Raw genomic sequence first — 7,319 nt, forward strand, 5'->3', positions numbered from 1 at the left:
TTCCACCTCCACGAATAGCCAAGTTGTTTTGTAAAATGTATTGTGTGTGCAGACCTAGTGTGTGTGCAAGGTCCTAAAATGCAAGAAAGTAAACTAGAGCAACCTAGAAAGTAAACCCTAATTGCTTGTAAATGATAATGTAAATGCTCTAAATCAAGATGCAAAGTGATCTAAAGCATGAATAAAGGATATATTGAAGCTTATGCAAAGACATGAAAACAACATGAAATCATACCCAACCCTCAAGGGAGGAGTACAAGCCAATCTTCAGTCGGTAATCTCCTATTGTTCTTCAATGTCTTCCAAGCCCTAAATGGATGAATGAAATTGATAAATGCTTGATAGAAGGATGTTGAATGTTGTTGAAGTCTTCAAAGATCTACTTTTTCGCTGCATATGAGGTTCCTCAAAACAAAAATCGGATCCTTTCAAATGAAGAAAGAGAGCTCTTATGTAGGAAACCCTAGGTTGTAATTTCGTCTTTTGGCTGACCTAGAGATTGAATTTCCTGCCAATTTCTTGGGGTTAAGCTTTATTTTATGATTGGATTGTGCTCTAAAATTTTGAGAAAAATGTCCAGGACCGTGTGCACTCCGGGCCCCACGGTCCTGACAACTTTTCACCAAATTTTCAGGGCCATCGGATATGATGATTTTAGAGAGAATCCCGAAGTTACAGGTGATTTCGAGATGTTTTGACCCCCGAAACCAAGCCCCCAAGTTCAAAATAGGACTTAATTAGGGTTTTTGATTGCATGATGTATTGGAGGAATAAAATGAAAAGGGCACGCTTTAACGAAAGGGCCCAACTTTATGATGTAGAAGATGATGAAATAGGACCTTAGACCTAATTAATTTGATTAATTAAGTGCTAAAGGAGAAATGCAATGCAAAATGTAAAATGCACTAAGGCGGGTGCTAAACTAGGTGTGAAATTGTACCACCCTAGCGAGTGCGTACAATTTACGATGCTACACGTAGCTAATTCCCTATCGGTGAAGTTATACTTGCTACTATGGTTTATAGAAATGGTAACCTTATATTTTATATGCATCCATGACATTCAAGGATGGAATATTTTTCCCTTAGAGCTAAAATTTTTTATGCTGCATATTCTCTCCATCATTCTCCTCCTCTATTTCTTGGTGTGTCTATCTATCTATAAAACCCTATTATAGTTTATTTAATGAATAAATATAATCATACAATGACACATACCAATATTCAACTGCATCTTTTAAGTATATAAAAAAAGTTCATTTTCATAGTATTTTTTACCATGATTTCTCTTAGATTAATGCAACCATTCTAAATAGGAAACTCTATTGAAGATAGGGTTACTAATAAAAATTTCTTTCAATAGATCACTTTTTTATCCATATCATTAACCTATATTTGACTAGATCAAATCATGATGTTGTTAACCCCAAATCTAAAAAAACAATAGACCCCAAATGGGTTTTGACAAGCTTCCATAAAATGAGAAAAAAGAAGAAGAAGAAGAAGAAGAAGAAGAAGAAGAAGCAATTTTCACTAATTTGTGGCCTAGAGAGTGAATTTATGGAAAACATAAAATTGTAATAACTCATTGGGAATAGGAGATCAAAATTTGAATTTTGAATCACATCTTTCTTATCTCATCCTCCAACCTCAAGTAAAAAATAAAAAAAAACCATAGCCATTTGGAAGATATAGTGAGTCTTCAAAGCTAGGTTTTCATCCTCGCCTTTGCCAAAATTGTAGCTCCATTACAACTTGATAATATCTAAAAATTTAATAATAAAATAATACAATAGAGAAGATAGATCACACATACTAAAAGAGATCTTTGTGAGCCAATATTCTTTAATTTATTTAATATATGCAAAATAAGAATAAACCCATGAGGTGGGGTAACACCGTGTACAATACTTCTAATGGAAGAAGTCACTCCATTTTTGTATCTCCAAGATATCCAAACCACGCCATAATCTTCATATTTATTTATAGTGATATTCACTTCTCTTATATAGACCTCCTAATAACATAATGGAGCTAAACCCATATAAGACTCCTAATTATGTTCTATTATTCGTGAGCCAATATAAAAAACTAAGGGATATGTGTCGCTTGTACTAGCATATTCATCCATCTATATGCATTATAGTATGATATCCTTAGGTACATAGCACAAAATCCCATATTTACATTGTAATAATAAAACATATATCTAAACATTAAAAAATAGATTAACATCATAAAGTTGAACTTCAACGTTTATGCTAAAAACTTATACATTTTCATGATCCTCAAAATTAAATAATTTACAATATAAATATGTCATTACCCTAAAGGTCAATATAACTTACCAAAAAAAAATTTTAAAGAGTTTTTAATGTAAAATTCATAGGCATGTTTCTCTTCATGTCGCTCAAACTTTTATTTCAAATAATCACTATCATCATTAGAATTCACTTTTACTCTTATCACAATAGAAAACATGAAATAATATTTAGGTCAATATATTTTATTTCAAAGGAAGTTATGGCTAGACTACGAACCATAATATACTTTGTATGTTGCTCAATCATATTAAGGAGCAAGCATATCATTCAAATCAATGTAATCATCTTCACAATAGCTCTTGATTTATTTCCTTAATGCTCCACAATATTTGACAAAAGGATCTAGCTTGAGGATGGTGTTAAAATATACATTATACAAGCATGTGAATCAACGAGGATGGTGTTAAAATATACATTTTACAAGCATGTGAATCAACGCTTGATGTTATATTTCCTTGCAAACTTCCCTCGAGATTTGAATGCTGAAACAACATAAAATGCCAAAGTTTAATTAAAACTTGAAATGAAATAAATTTAAAATGAATTTGAATATTTAGTCATTGTATCTTGGTTAAGACAATAATTATTCTACCATAACAAAGGTGCTTGATTACAAATAAACAAAATGATAGAAAATATGAGAATATTCTTACATTCCACAAGTCTCTAGCCTCGACAACACTTTCACTAGGAAGACCAATATCTTCCCATTTAGCAGTTATGAAAGCACTTTTAGAACTTCTATTTCATAAAATGATAACAACCCTTTCATTTGACAATGGTCCAGCCCATACCTATATATTTATATCTATAAATAATTAAATTTTTCAATTTAAATAATAAAAACACACATTTAATATAATTTTTATCAAATTCAATCACAAATATTTCAGTTACCTCAAGATCCCCTTCCTTGCTCACTTTCTTTCCTTGTGACCCCAATGAATCTAAAGAAATGGCATATAATCAAAACAAATATAAATTAAACTTGTTGGTAATATTTCATACTAAAATACATTTATTCTCACCTTGGTTGACATTAATGACCTCCTCGTTGCTTAGAATCTCCAAAGTTTCACTGCTCATAGACCTTATGTCACAACCAACAAGCAAGGGTGCCTGCAGATACGAGTACAATTAAAATGACCATCAAAGATTAAAAAATTCAAGTAAAACGCACTATAAAATTATATACCCATGGATTTGCATTCTAATCACCTTCATTAAAGCCCATATGCTAAAGTGGGATCGGTATTCCTCTGTTGTCATGTTTCCATTTCCAACTTCTAACATGTCAGGATCTGATTCATTACTTTAGGAGTAAGTAACATTTAAACAGAGCTTGAATGTTACACTATAATCTAGCATTAACATAACATCGCTGGGTATTTAATTTACCATTCCATCCACCAGGGCCTGCATAACTAGCCCACATGTCATTCTGGTCAGCTCTAGATATCATACTGAAAATAATCAAATTTCTTGTGAGTGCACCTTCCAGTACAAAACCATCTATATGATTAAATTCTTTATTTTATAAAGGATAACAGTGAGCTTATCATGCATGACATCCACCTCTCCCAATTGTTCTGTATATCTTCTGTAGTTCTCCAGCTATTTGCAATCTTGGGAGCCCAAGTTGCAGGGTTTTCTTGACCCCTGAAAATTTATATACCCATTTTAAAACCAAGAATTAATACCATGATATTAAACCATTAAAACTAAATTCATATATGAATGAAGGAATATTTCTTACCATTCACACATTGAGTAGAAAATGGGGTGGCCTACTTTGCTGAGAGCCATACTCATATTTTGGTACCTGATACTCAAACAAATTTTCAGATGTAAAAATCAAACACAAACCTAACAACATTCATCAACTAGTGCAGACATGGCATTTACCTTTCTTTAGTATCTTTCCTTGCATTGTTACAATTATCATATTTCAAATAGTCTACTCCCTGTAAAACATTGTTCAGTGGTTCTCCACCTTTAGTATCATAAAAAGATGAAAAGAAAACCTGCCTAGAATCTTCATCCCAAACTGACATTAGTTAAAAGTTATTGCAGCTCTGCAAGAGAATCAGAGATACTAGATTTCTACAATTCATAACAATTATTCTGTCGTACTTCTTCTGAATTCATCTGTGTAGAATCCAGAAACACAACATGATAAGTACCAGAGAAATTCAATTCTAATGATATAAGGAATTACCCATAAAGCAAAAGTTTTGGCATCTTGCTCTTCATACCCAAGAGAGCCTGGCATAGCTTTGCTGCATGTTTGTAATCTGTAAAACAAAAACAATATCAATATGAATGACCAACTAGATATAAACTAACTTGTTGACTTACCTTAAGATAAAAGGGCTTATCAAGCATACCGGTTTAGGTCTGGTACCATTCTAATTCTAAAAACATTGCAAACGTTACATAATTGTTACTCAAGGACAGAATAAATTTGTTATTTTCTCACCCAGCATCTGAATATATTCCAAGCTTAAGTCCCTTGGAATGAACATAGTCTGCCAATGCCTTTATGCCAGAAGGAAATGTAGAAGCGTTGGCAGCAAGATTACCCTGACCACATACAAGGGTTTGAACTCAAGTAAATCAAATATACATAATATGTAACTTTAGCAACTTTCAGTATTCATTTTTCATGCATATAATGTAGCTCGTCATCTCTGTTCAGCTCGGCCCAGCAGTCATCTTAATTGACACATCCACATTGACATCAGTATGGGTTGGGTTGAAGTTATGTAATTTTCAGTCTACAATGTTAGTTTTTTTAATTTCGATTTGCGCTGTGTGTGATATTTTTCACCATCAATATTTCGGATCATACTACATGATTCATCATTCATATGAAAAAAATAATCTTAAACATTAATGATAAAAAAATATTACACAGGAACTAATTGGCTAGATAAAAATATACACATCTAATAGAAATGGCAGAGGATAGCTGACCTATATTAACATACTCATAACCCAGTTTAGATAATCCAGTGGATATCATTGCATCAGCTGTATGATGAACATAAACCAACAAAAAAAGTCATTTCATATTTTCTCTGTCATAAAACAGTACTAAAAATCTATTGAAGTCCTAAAGCATATAATACCAATTGTACCCTGTTAGCACTGAGAGCATAAGACCGTGTGAGAATGGTTCAAAGATCAATAGATGTGGCTTATATTCATAACATTCAGATTACAGTACTGTTTTAGCTCTTAACTAAATCATCCCATGGTAAGAAGTTCAGAAAAATGCTATTCATAATCAAAGTATGCAGAATACCTGTTTCACGAACAATCTCCTCAGTAACATGGCGTGAGAAATGATTCCAACTGTTCCATCTAAACACAGGAAAGAAAGAAATCAATCTATGAATAAGTATGTATAAACAAATGATAAATTTCTATACTATTCCACCCTTATTTTGGTAAATTTATCTCTTAGGTATTTGTAGTTGAGAAACATTATACCCCATCTGAGGTGTCTGACCAAGCCCATTGGATACTAAAATTCTGCTCCCCACAGGAGCAGATTTTTCTTGATAGCATAAAAGTGCTAAGAGCCAAAACCATATCATCTTCATGGTTTGTATTGTCCTCAAAACAGAGAAGTTTTATGTTGTATATATAGAATCTTGATTTCTATTGTGAGCACCTACAAAGATCCTTGGATTTCAACTGGGCAGTTTTGACTGAAGTCCAGTATATAAAACCGTTGTGAACAGCTTAAGTGTGTACTCATCCAGATTCGCTCTATGCTGATAAGAACGAGGTCCCTTTCCCTACTGATGGCAAATAAACCAATGGTGAGGACAAAATAAGCTGGCGAAGAAGACTTTTTTCAAACCTTTACTCATATGGAATACAATTTTAAATAATATAAAAAATAGTAATATTACTTAATAGTGCTATTAAATAGATTTATAGATATCAATATTGATAGAATTGTTTTTTTTTGTTTTTTTTTTGATAAAAGTGGATGAAACACTGAAATTATATTAAATCTTTATATTTTTTACATGGTGTCTGGTTCAATGAGCACTAAAGGGAAAGAACCAGTAAGAAAACCCTTCAGTATTGCTCAAAAAACAAAAGCCTATTTACCCATTACAAAAGCCCATAGGCAACCCAGATACAACCCCTGATTACAATATCAATCGCATTAGATATAAAGGAAGCTTGGAAAAAGCTTATCGGAATCAGTGAAGAAGAAGGCACCCCAAAATGAGACCACCATGTCCACAAAAACAATGTCATCACCCCAAAGGGACCAAACTGTCTCTGCACCACATGACTCCAAGGCCCTGCAGAGAACAAAACCCATAGCCAAAAGGGAACCAAGTAAAAGCAGTCCTGACAACACAAGAATAGTTAGCAAACATATGCCCATCCATATAATAAGTAGAGAAGGATGGAAAAAACCTTCAGGAATCAGGGAGAGGCCTATCCATAAAAGAAACCAAAGCAAAAGCCATAACAACAACAACAAGATAAGGAGCCATCTGCACCACCAAATAACATGTCCCTCATCCGAAATATAACAAAGAAAAGGATAACCGATGTATGATTATCTCAACGTCATGAGAGAAACTACCAAGCAAGAGAACTCATACGAAAAGATGAAAATAATTCCCTCATATCTTTACAACAGACCCAATCATTAAAGCAACTGCCTAACCAGCAGGGTACCTGTAGAATAAAATGATTCCACAGAAGGACCAGCTCTACATAATATGAAACGAAAGCTCATGGCAAAGTTACCCATATCTAACCACAAAGAGAAATGATTACCAAAAAAACAGAAAATCAGACTCAATGTATTTTAATAGAGTCCAACCACGAAATTAAATGATTGACATAGAAGATCCGATACCAAAGCAATCCTCAAAATATCCAAAGGAAACCAAGGTATCCATCTACCGTGATGATAAACCCGTAAGCCTAGCATGAAGCTTCATGGGACAGGTCAATG

At 33.2% G+C, this 7,319-nt stretch overlaps 1 pseudogene; it reads right to left on the reverse strand.

Annotated features, from left to right (window-relative positions):
- Positions 1 to 2,694: 2,694 nt before the first annotated feature.
- On the reverse strand, positions 2,695 to 5,931 carry LOC131856659 (alpha-galactosidase-like; annotated as a pseudogene).
- Positions 5,932 to 7,319: the final 1,388 nt, after the last annotated feature.

Source organism: Cryptomeria japonica, chromosome 7 (assembly GCF_030272615.1).
Source record: "Cryptomeria japonica chromosome 7, Sugi_1.0, whole genome shotgun sequence".
Lineage (NCBI taxonomy): Eukaryota > Viridiplantae > Streptophyta > Pinopsida > Cupressales > Cupressaceae > Cryptomeria > Cryptomeria japonica.